Raw genomic sequence first — 11,618 nt, 5'->3', positions numbered from 1 at the left:
GACTCTGATCTCAGGAAGTATATTTTTGAGACATGTTGAGTCCATGAGTGTGTTGTCCTTGTGCCTCATTCCTGACAATGCTGTCCAACCACTGCAGTCACCTTGTGAGCCAGCAATGACACTGATTGTTTTAAGAACCTGACTGACTTGTACCCTAAAGGATTTAAATTCCTCTGAGCTCAGCCGTTGCTCTGTCTGAATTTAGATGGCACATTGAAACATTGTTTGATTATCTAACAGCTCCTTAAACTGATACCAGAGCTTTACCAAAGAAGTTGAATGTGCCACCTTGTCATTTGCAGAGGAATCTTAGCACTCATAGCAGAGGCTCATAGCAGACAGATAACAAGCAGTATGGAAATAAGATTTGCAAAAATGCCAGAAAAATGTAACAGTTTCTCGCCTAGCACAACAAAGAAAACATAGCTGCAAATGGCTTGGAGGGAGATTGTTTGTTTGATATATATGACTACTGAGCACGTGTGTACACATACACTCATGCACACACTGATTACCAGTGATCTGTCATCTCCCCCGCTGCACACAAACAGACTCAAACAGACTCCAGAAGTAACCCCTGAGGATGTTTTCAAGAGCAATGCTGATCTTTAAAAGACACAGAACTTAGTGTCAGTGTCTGTGGGGACGGCAGCTGATGACATCATGCTGTGACATGAGAATTTTAAACTGCCTTTGTATTGGGTGATTCACCTACTTTTAGCACCCAGGAGCGACAGCTGCATGTATTGTACTACTGTACTCGAATTTTGTGGGAGGTGTGTGTGTGTGTGTGTGTGTATGAGACATAAGGCAAGGGACCGAGAGCGAGTGCTCCAGTAAATCACTTCTTTAATGTTCGCAAAAGTGAGTCAGATGCTGGTATTGTCTGGGTGGAGAAAGGTGCATATATTACATACACCAGCTGTATCTCTTACAGATTCATATGCAACTGTTCAGATGGAACAATTCAGTTATCCACTACCCTTCTGAAAACTCAGGCCACCTGGATGAAGTTTTTCACTGCCAATGTTGTTTTGTTTTTTATCCAAAAGTTTTCACATAATCTGTGCATGCAAGGTTAAGAATTGGTCAGGCCTTCGTTGAGCTGGAATAATTCTTCTGCAAAGACATGTAAACATTGAAGCAAACCTACACAGACATGAGTGTCATGAGTGTAAAAACTGTACTGGGTCAGGGTTATAGGAAGAACCTGGTCATGCTTTAATGTTAAAAATGTTAACGTGACTCTAAGCTTGAAGTAGAGTGTGAAATGCTGCAGCTATAGTCCAGTAGGCAAACACCTCCTCCACTTCAAACCTCCACGTCGTCACTTTAAACTGCACCATATCCACGAGAACTGCAGACTTGACACTTTGACTTGAGCTGGATAGAACTTACAAAAATGAGGACTTGAGACTTGACTTGGGCTTGACTGCTGCGTGACTTGACTAACCAAGCTGAACCAAGCAGTTTTCACCTGGTATGATCCCAGAGCAAAAAAAAAAAAACCCCACTTGAACACTTAATTACGAGCCTTTGCACTGAAAGGTTTTATTACAGCTAAGTAAACAACAGTACAAATGACTTGACTTGCAATTTGCTTATAAAGGCTTATTACTTGCATTAAAATAGCTCTGCTCAGCGCAACACTACCTCCTCTAGATAACATAATGGATACAGTTATAGTAGTTTTATATGGGAAAAATGTGTAGGAAAATGGGCTGCTACACCATTTTCTGAATAATACCCTACTGATGCCTTAACTTCCCTTATATAGCTGTGAGAACAAATTACCAAATGGTGGTTTTCACTGGGAGATGAAGCCCCAAAAACTCTGAGAAGTCATTTGAGTCGGCTTTCAGGACACTGGCAGAAACAAGAAATCAATAAGACAAACTGAGAGGAGAGGAAGGGAAAATGTGATTGATTGAGATGAGGATTTAGGCTGTCTGGCTGTACTCAACTTATCACTTCTTCTGGCTCCCCTAACACTATTTCCTCCCCTCCTCCCTGCCACCATCCCTCCCTCTCAGCCTTCCTCCATTTGTACTTTCTTTAAGTCCTTCCTTCCACCCTGACTCCTTCTTCTCTCCAACCTTTTCTTCTTCTTCCGCTCTCCTCTCATCAATCCTACATCTTTCTTTCACTTTCTCTTTCCCTGTTTGTCTTCCTATCTCCAAAGGCCCACATAAACTATTATTTCTCCTCAGTACTTTTTTTTTTTTTTTTTTTTACTCTTTGGCTGTGTGAGCAGTGGTCTCTCTCTCAGTATCTTGTTTCACTCTAAAATGAGGAAGACTGGACTGTCAATCAAGCATCATATTTTTGGGGTTATTACAATCACTTCCAAAATAGGAATGCCACATTTTTTTCCCCACTCTATAGCCAAAGTATAGTCATTTTAGATTGTGAGTCTGGCTTCCATTTCCATTCAGAAAGCAGTTCAATTTGCAGGTATCACTCTCTTTTGTTTTGGATCTATTTCCTTGATATTTAAATGAAAGCTTTTCAGTTGGTCCTCCTCAAAAGGAGCCTCGTCCTTTTCAGCAGCTCCAAGTATGACAGTGGCCTGGCCCCAACACATGACAGATGAAAATCCACATTGTTCCGACATTGCTGAATAATAGGCCGACCTTGACAATGGCAGAATTTGCGAGCCAGCCTGTATAGATGGTGTTGAATAGACATTTGTATATCGTGGTAAACATTGTTATTGTTGATGTAACAGATGAGGACAACCCAAAGACAATGTGTTTGCATCAATTTATTTCAGCAGCAGTAAAGCTGATAAATAGTCTGTTTCCTTTCTTGGCCGCAGCAGAAACAAGCACAATACATCCCACCAGCTACACAGACTGCGGACTGTTGCCTTGAGGCAGGCAATTTGATCGCATCAATAGCACGGTGCCTACGCTCCCTGATTGTCAGTCACACAAAAAGTATAAATCCCGCCCACTACTACTTTCCACCTGTCACCATTCATTTCATCTCTCTCTGTCTGACGTTTTCTGACACACAAAAACACCTGGATTTGTTTAATATCTCTACTAGCAGGCAGGATTTCATCAGCATTTAACTTGTGGGTGGTTCCACTTTTCCCATTCTGATGATAAAGTGTCCCAATAACAGAAGCTGAAGTGCAGGCGGAGAAAAGTGAAAACTGTGCACTACGCGGAGTGCTGAATGTGGCCAATCGAAGGGTTAAGCCAGCTGTGACTAACAGGCCCACGCTGGGCCTCTATTGGACCATCTCTGGCAGCCATCCATGATATTGATAGAGCAAGTAGGACAGAGAGGTAGACGGAGTTGAAGTTGAAGTGGATTAGCAAGAGGTGGGTGGGGTGGGGGGTGGGGGGGTGACAACATGTAATTACCTATTTACCCAGCCTTTAGTGGAAACCTCATCGAAGGCTAATTGAGCGGTGCATTAGTGAGAGGGTCGTAAAGATAGCAGCAGGACTGCAGAGGGAGGGACGGAGGGAGGGAGAGAGAGGAAGATGAGGGATGACCACCAGCTGAGGGGCAAGAAGGTTAAAGATAGAGTTGTAAGGTACAGTTAGGAAGAAAGGGTGAGAGGAAGGAAAGAACAGGAACGATGAAGAGGAAGTGAAGTAATGTGGCCAAGTGCATGGTGACTCGATGTCAAAGGTGTTTTTCAAGTAACAGTCCTTTATTCATTACATTTAATGTAAAAGTAAATAAGTATCTGCAGTGAACTGTCCTAATGAATCAACAAGGGCAAAAATTATTGGTCAATTATTGGATAAGTTGCTTCACAGAATTGGCAACTATTTTGACAACTGATTAATCAGTTAAGTAATTTTTCAAGCAAAAAGTTCGTACATTTGCTAGTTCCAGCTTCTTAAATGTGACAATTTCCTGCTTTCCCAATTCCAGTTATAATTTCCATCATATTAAACCGAATATCTTTGGGGTTAGAATGGTGGTCAGACAAAAAAAAAGTTTTGGGCTCTAGGAAACAGGACATTTTTCACAATTTTCTGACTTTTTTTTTTTTTTATTTTTTTTTTACATTAGACAATTATTAATGAATCAATAAAACAATGGACACATTAATCAAGACTGAAAATAATAATATTGCGAAGACTTTTTCCTCTCACAGAGATAAATCATTGATGTCCGTTTAAGCAACATTTCAATGTTCAGGGTGAAGCTACTTCACGTCTCACTGCTGGGAAATTTAAACAAAAGAAGCACATCATATTTGATGAGTTTATTTTATGCTTTGCAAGTAAAATCTGCAAACTAACGAGCGCCTAAAGCCATCAGATAAATGTAAATGGAGTAAAGACTACATTATTCACAAAGTCTCATAAAATGGAAATGTTTGAGTCACAGCACATCAAAACTGCACTTATGCACAGTGCTGGAGTAAAATCCACTTATTTCATACTTCTGATATTACAGTGTGTGTGTGTTTGCATGTGTGAGCGTGCGCGTGTGTATTTGTGATCCTCATTGTGGCCATGATACGCCCTGCCTCTAGTGGCCCACACTGTACAGCAGAGAGCCTTTAGTGCTGGGGGGAAAGTGGCACATTGGAGGCAGTCATCTCTGTAATGTGCTTTAGTACATGGATGGATGGAGGAAGGAATAGATCTATGGATGGATGAGCCTGCAGTATGGTTACAGTGTGACTGCTGTGGCCCTGTGACATGCTACACATACTGCTATTGGCTACCCGAGGATGGACACACATCAGCAAAAACATATGCACTGACACAGGCGCACACACACACAAATGCGTGCGCACACACACACACAAATGCACACGCGCGCACACACGCACACACACACACACAAATGCGTGCGCGCGCACACACACACACACACACACACACACACACACACACACACACACACACACACACAGATCTACCAATCTCGTTTGCTGGGTGACCTCCACAAGCAGGTGGAATACAGCAGTAATAATTTACAGGCCTTGAGCGCCTCTCACATCAAATAAAATATGGATTTCCTCCACATTAGAATAGGGCCTAACCCTGCAATAACTGGTCCTTTTATCCACATGGTACTCCAGTTATAACCCATTTCCGACATCCTCTTCTGTTATATACTATCTACACTGGGTGTTCAACAGGTGGAGGTTATTCTTAATTCAAAAAAGACAATGGATCCCTGTACCTTGCTCTCTTTTCCCTGTTAAGAGTGCACTTCTCTCATTGACAGCATTTACCCATGGTCTTCCAGCCCGAGGCCAGCATGCACCCATTCACAGAAAACAGCCACGAACACATTCAAATTCCTGCAATGACTGAGTGAGCCTCCAGTTTTTTTCTGACTCAGAGGAGGAGAAGGAGGAGGAGGAGGAGGAGGAGGAGGAGGAGTAGGCTGAGGAGGAGGAACCACGGAGCAGTTCATGAACTCTGCTTTATGCATTCACTGAATTCCATGGTGTACCACAAGTCAAGAGACGGCCTTCCTATTGTGAAAGAAAAACACTTTCCTCTCCAATGAGCACTAGAGTGATGGCTGACTTATGCCTGATAAAGAAGAGCTTGATGTGAATGTAAAAAATCCACACTTCCTCCACGCCTCCCTCAAGGTGAGTTCATGTGGAGTGGACAAATCAAAGCACGATCTCTCCTTTTCATCTATTCAGAGAAAACCCTTAAAGGAGGATCAGAATCTGTTGATATCTGACAAAGTAAGAAATATTTCAAAAACAGAAACGGTGGCCATTCAACTACAGCATAAAGAACAACAATATAACTCCACCTTGAAGGTCAAAGGGGAGGCGTTGGACAGTTGGATCCAAAAATACATTTCTTGATCAATCTTCTACAATGTCATGTTACATTGGCTGAGAGAGAAGGATGGGGTTACACAACCTTTTTCCTCAGATTGATTTTGGGCAGCATAGGAGTGGGAGTACATGAGAGTGACTCAAAATAACATGCAGGGAAATGCAAAGACATGAACGCTGCACATGGATCTTTTTTTAAATGACTGTGATGTTTCTTGCCGTGCATGGCAACATACTGAAAGATCCTTGCCAACTGTAAAATCAAATCATCAAGTATTATAATTAAGGATGCAACATGTGCCTGGAAGTAGATTATATCTTGCATATGATGCTGCCAATTTAAAGCAGGATTAGAAATCTGCTAAAGAAGTACAGTTAAATGCAGCTTCCCCCAATGGAAATGCGTAATTAGACGTCTATGTGAGCAATAGATGCTAGATTGCATCTATTGCAAGGATCGCAAAATTTGCCTTGAGCTATTACACACACTTAGACTGAAATGTGTGTGTGTGTGTGTGTGTTTGTGTGTCACATATGCCAATACTTCTGGTTTTCTGCAGGAATATGTGAACATGCTGTATAATTTTCCATAACACTGGCTGCTGAGAGTGCAGTGTACACAAAACCTCATATTTTCCATTGGTGGTTACTTTATATGGATGTGAAGTTGCAGAGCTTAGAAGGATGGAGGTCGGACAAATACAGAAAGGGATGAGAGACAAAACACAGAAGGGAAGAGAAGATCTCATGCCTCCAAGTTAAAGAGAGAGAGGGAGAGAGCAAAAGAGAGAGAGAGAGAGAGAGAGAGAGAGAGAGAGAGAGAGAGAGAGAGAGAGAGAGCGAGCAAAACCCACATCCCCTCTGGCTTGATAATTAAGACTGGGGACAATAAATATGTAATGGGGGCTTTTTCCACCAAGTGCGGCTGCCTCTCCTTCTTGGAGATGGGACCGCGGGGAGACAGGCCCAGGAAGAGCGACTAAGTACACTGGCCATTAAAAATGGATGCAAGGAACACCGGCCCTGACTGGCCCCGTCGACCAACCACCCAGAATGTTGTGATGGGAGTTGCCGTGGTTACAGGGCTCCCAAATGGTCCTTGGTTGTCAGGGTGAATCAAATCAGACATCCGAGCGCCAGCACCAGCGCTTCCGCCCTTCCTAGGCCTGCTGCCGCTGGGGGCACCACAACTCAATGATGTCATTGAGAAAGTAAGTTTGGACCTGCAGTGTGTGTGTTTGTCTGTGTGTGTGTTTGTAGATGTGTGTGTTTGTGTGTGAAAAGGAGAGAGAGGTGGGGGTGGGCTGGGGGTGAGCAAGACAGACAAGAGATTGAGAGACTGACATGATTTCCCAAAGTGCCTCCAAAAATGTTCTAGTTGCTACTATCAGTGCTCCATCTGTCTCAAGTGGATCCAGCACTTTATATAACAGCAGGGTGACTTATTGAATTCCATGAGTAAGACTACTGTAGTGTTACACAGGCTTGACCATCAATTCTCTATGACAACAAAAACATGACTTATCTCCTACATAGATTTAACAGTGATGCATGTCACTGCAAATTTGTTGAAAGGTCATTCAGAGAGAGTGAAAGAAATACTGAGAGCTTTTACTTAAAGCAGTAGTTTGACATTTTGGTTAATACGCTTGTTCGATTTCTGGTGGAGGGTAGATTGATACAGCGCTGCAGCCGGTTATCTTAGCTTAGCAATGAGAATGGAAAACGTGTAAAATCGCTTTCGGGGAACAGTAACTTCATCTCCACTGGTTGCCTGGCAACTGCACTCAGCCGATAATCTGGCACACTAGCACCCCATAATATGATGAATTGTAATTTTTACACTTCATGTTTTGTATGATTTAAATATATGAGACAGTATGCGTTAATTAGTGGGCTTTAGAGATGCTGATAGGTGGATTTTGTTACCTGTAGGCAAAGCTAGGCTAGCTATTTCTCAGTGCTTCCAGTCTTTGTGCTAAGCTAACCTAAAACCTGCTGGCTGTAGACTTAGATTGAATGGACAGATTTGACATCTTCCCATCTAGAGTAACTCTCTGCCAGATAGCAATTAACAAATATAATAATAATAATAAATGATAACTACAATAATGTTTCCCAAAATGTCAAAACACTCTTTTAAGTAAAAAAAGAACTACCACACTGATGAAAGTGCTCCAATAGAACTAAACATCCTGCTTTCAGAATTTAAAGTACAGCTTTATTATCAGCACATGTACTTAAACTATCAAAATACTCAGTATGCAACATGGACTCTTTTATACTGTTATATTATTTTGTAAATTGTTGTTTTATCACTACATGTAAGCAGCATTTAAAGTCCGACTGAAATCACATTGCATTTTCTTGTCTGCTACAGCAAACATATCTGCCCAGTAAATCATATGTTCTGTCTCCTCCTTTGAGACAAAAGTCAGAAACTGAAATGAAAGAACTTATATTGTATATTATTTGGTTTTATGATGGCGCCCTCTACTTTTGCTTTAATTTGATGGAATATCGTTAGTTCTGTCTATGCAGACGTCCAATTGAATCTTTGTGTAACGCATAAATGTCAGTTTTCTGTCACAGGCAGACAGTCACACACAAGGGCCACAGACTTTTACTCTTTTATTACCACGGCTAGAGACACACTGTCTGCCATCCGTGGCTTCTGAGCTACAGCACACATTTGTTTACTTTGTCTCTGCACACCAGTGACAGAGCATTCCCCAAACACCTTTTTTTTTCTTCACTTTAATAGCATAAAACGATTAACAGTAGAATTTAGAAAAACATATTCACATGTTCAACTTCAAAGATTAGTGTTTTCAGTTGAACCTACAGTGATGTAGCTGGTTGGGATGGAGTGTTGTAAAATCACTATTGCTATCAAAAAAATTTCCCTCATAAATGTGGCAAAGTATAAAGTAGCATCAAATAGAAATACTAAGTAAAGTAAATAAGTAAAGTACAAGTACCTCAGACTTGTTCAGAGCCAATGTATTTACATACTTCCCACCACTGTGAGTCAGAGTATGAGGAAACTGCAAGACGAGGGAAAGTGTACTTCGAGCAAGAGCCAGAGAGACTGAATAGTGTATGATGTGTGATGCCGTGCATACATACAGTATGGACCATATGTGCATGTGTTTCCCTCTGTGTGCGTGCGTGTGTGTGTGTGTGTGTGTGTGTGTGTGTGTATGAGTGTGTATGCGTTTGATCTGTCGGCCTCGGAGGAGAGAAGCGCTGTATGGTGCTGTATACATTTTAATGGCTAGTGACAGCAATGCAGAGCTTGTCTTACAGTAGAAGGGACTGGGGGCCATGAAGAGAATACTGAGGAGGGAAGGGGTACCATGGGGAGCTTTCACTCACAACACACATACAGCCTGACATGAGGCACGCAGTGCACACCAGCATGCATTACAGCCATGTTCTGGTAACAACAGAAATCTGAACACCACCTCTGTGATGATGAAGACCGTTAGAAATGTTGTGTGGTACCTTGTAGCTTCACGTTTGATAAATGGACAAACCACGCTCGTATACACATGCTCGAGAAAGACGGATGCGGAGAGGCCGCTGTCTGTCAAAGCGAGTCTTCGTTTCTGTGTGCCACTGATGCGCTCCTAATGACGTCATCAATCATGACACTGCGCCAATGGAAGGGATTTAGGACTCAGGGGTCAGGGAGAAAGCCTATAGACCGAATGATACCAACACTAAAACGCAGGGCATGTACTGTAAATACTCTCAACTGTATAAACTGCTTCCACAGAAGGTCAAAGAACAGCTTCATCACTTTGCCCCCTGGAGCCATGCATTACTCGTGGAATTGATTTCAGGGTTAGGTTAAGAAAAAAAAAAAAGGGCTCATGTATTGAAGTTGCATCCAATAATGTTGAAGTGCTGAATCTGAGGATACAATATGATACCCTGACACAGTGTGTTGTGCTTGTCTTTCAGGGTTAGAAATGAGGAAAAACTTCATTACATGCAGCAGCTTCATCCAGACATTTTAGAACGCTGTACCTTGAGTCAAGAGAGTCAGGTGTTTGATGTGCCGCTCATGGTCACATAGGTACGAAACGCAATTTCTGTAGAACTGAAGCCACAGAAATACAGGAGACGAAATTATACTCCAGTACAAACAATTGAAAGCTTTTTACAGCATGACCATCATATCAATGTAATCTATTACATGCCCGAGATTAGTGGCCCTTTGAAGGGAAGCGAATCTATATATGACATAAATGAGTGATTTAGCTTAAGCAGTGCAAGTCTATTGCATCCATTACATCAGTTTCTCTTCATAGGATTAGCAATACGCGTGACTACGGTTCACCACAGGTTCATCAAAACAATATCCCAGTGTCCCAGGCGGTAAATATAATGCTGTGTGTCATGGGCAGTCGTAAAAATATGTTCAAATATGGAAAATGAAGGATGGAAGAAAAAACACTCATCTGTTCCAGTGAAGTGCCGGCTCAAAGGTAGACATCAAAGTAAGCAGGAGAGGATCTCTCATAACTCGGATGCAGCCTTTTGACTTTAGTTTTATGAATCAATATTTTAGCACATCTTGACTTTTACCCAATGATATACAGTTATAAACTATGCCCATCATTCATATCAATCAAAATGTCAACAACAAAAAAGCTGTTAGTAAAGAGCTGATTACAAAACAGCAAATGGCATTACTGACATTTCTGGGGCCAAATTTTATATTTGCTGTAGAGCGGAGTTGGACACTGCAGCATCACATTAGCGCAACTATACTTTTTTTCTTTGTCAGTTCTAAAGAATCAAACACAAACAACGTCCCTCGGACTCACTGCTTTTTGACTAAAGGTGCTTGAGGAAATCTATTTTATAATAGGCCGACATGCCAATTTCTCTGCTGCCAATAGTTGGTGTGAGAACATGCAAAGAGCAGAAATTCTGAGAGCATACAAAAGTGTGTCCTTCTGAGCTTTTCCTTCAGAAGAAATACCTCCTTTTCTCAAGTCCCTCCTGATAAACAGAAAGCCGCCTCTTCTCTTCTCCTCCTTTCTTACCCTCCTTGAAAGTACACAGCGATAAAAAATGCTTCTTATATAACACAACACAAGCTCGCATTGGATAAACACTAATATATATATATAAAAACAAGACTCATATAATCATAAAGGGACATAATGATCTAATCTGTCACTTCCTCAAAGTCTGATAGGCCAATACATCAGCACATGGAAAGTAATCTATCACGGAACAGCGGCAGGTTATGGCAGTGTGCTGATGGATAGGAGCTGTGGATAGAGAGGATGGCAGAGTTGCCCTTGTCGGAGTTATGAAAAGGAGAGGGGAAAGGAGAGGGATTGGGGGTGGGGGGTGGGGGGCTACGAGACCTAAATGTGTTCCGAACAGACTCGTTTGTCACACTTTGTCATCGAGGGATATCAAGGCAGTAAACAGCCAGTGTGTGTGTGTGTGTGTGTGTGTGTGTGTGTGTATGTGTGTGTGTGTGTGTGTGTGTGTGAAGAGGCAGTCAGTGTGTGCTTGGCTAAATATGTGACACTCTGTAATGAGTTTGCATGTGCACTTAATTATCACACTGACTGCACACTAGGGAATGAATATGGTTTATGGGGAAAAAAGAAACACACAATGTATAATATGAATTTGTGTGTGCGTGTGCGTGTGTGTGTGTGTGTGTGTGTGTGTGTGTGTGTGTGTGAGAGTGTGTGAGTGTGTGCGTGCGCATGAACTCCCATTCAGGCGTATGTATGTGTTGTGGAATCCAAAGCATTTGACCCCAATCTGTGTCTCTGCATTATTTATAGTCCGA

The sequence above is a fragment of the Seriola dumerili genome, unplaced genomic scaffold, assembly GCF_002260705.1.
Source record: "Seriola dumerili isolate Sdu_G_001 unplaced genomic scaffold, Sdu_1.0 BDQW01000302.1, whole genome shotgun sequence".
NCBI lineage: Eukaryota > Metazoa > Chordata > Actinopteri > Carangiformes > Carangidae > Seriola > Seriola dumerili.
Note: the sequence above shows the minus strand (reverse complement) of the source record.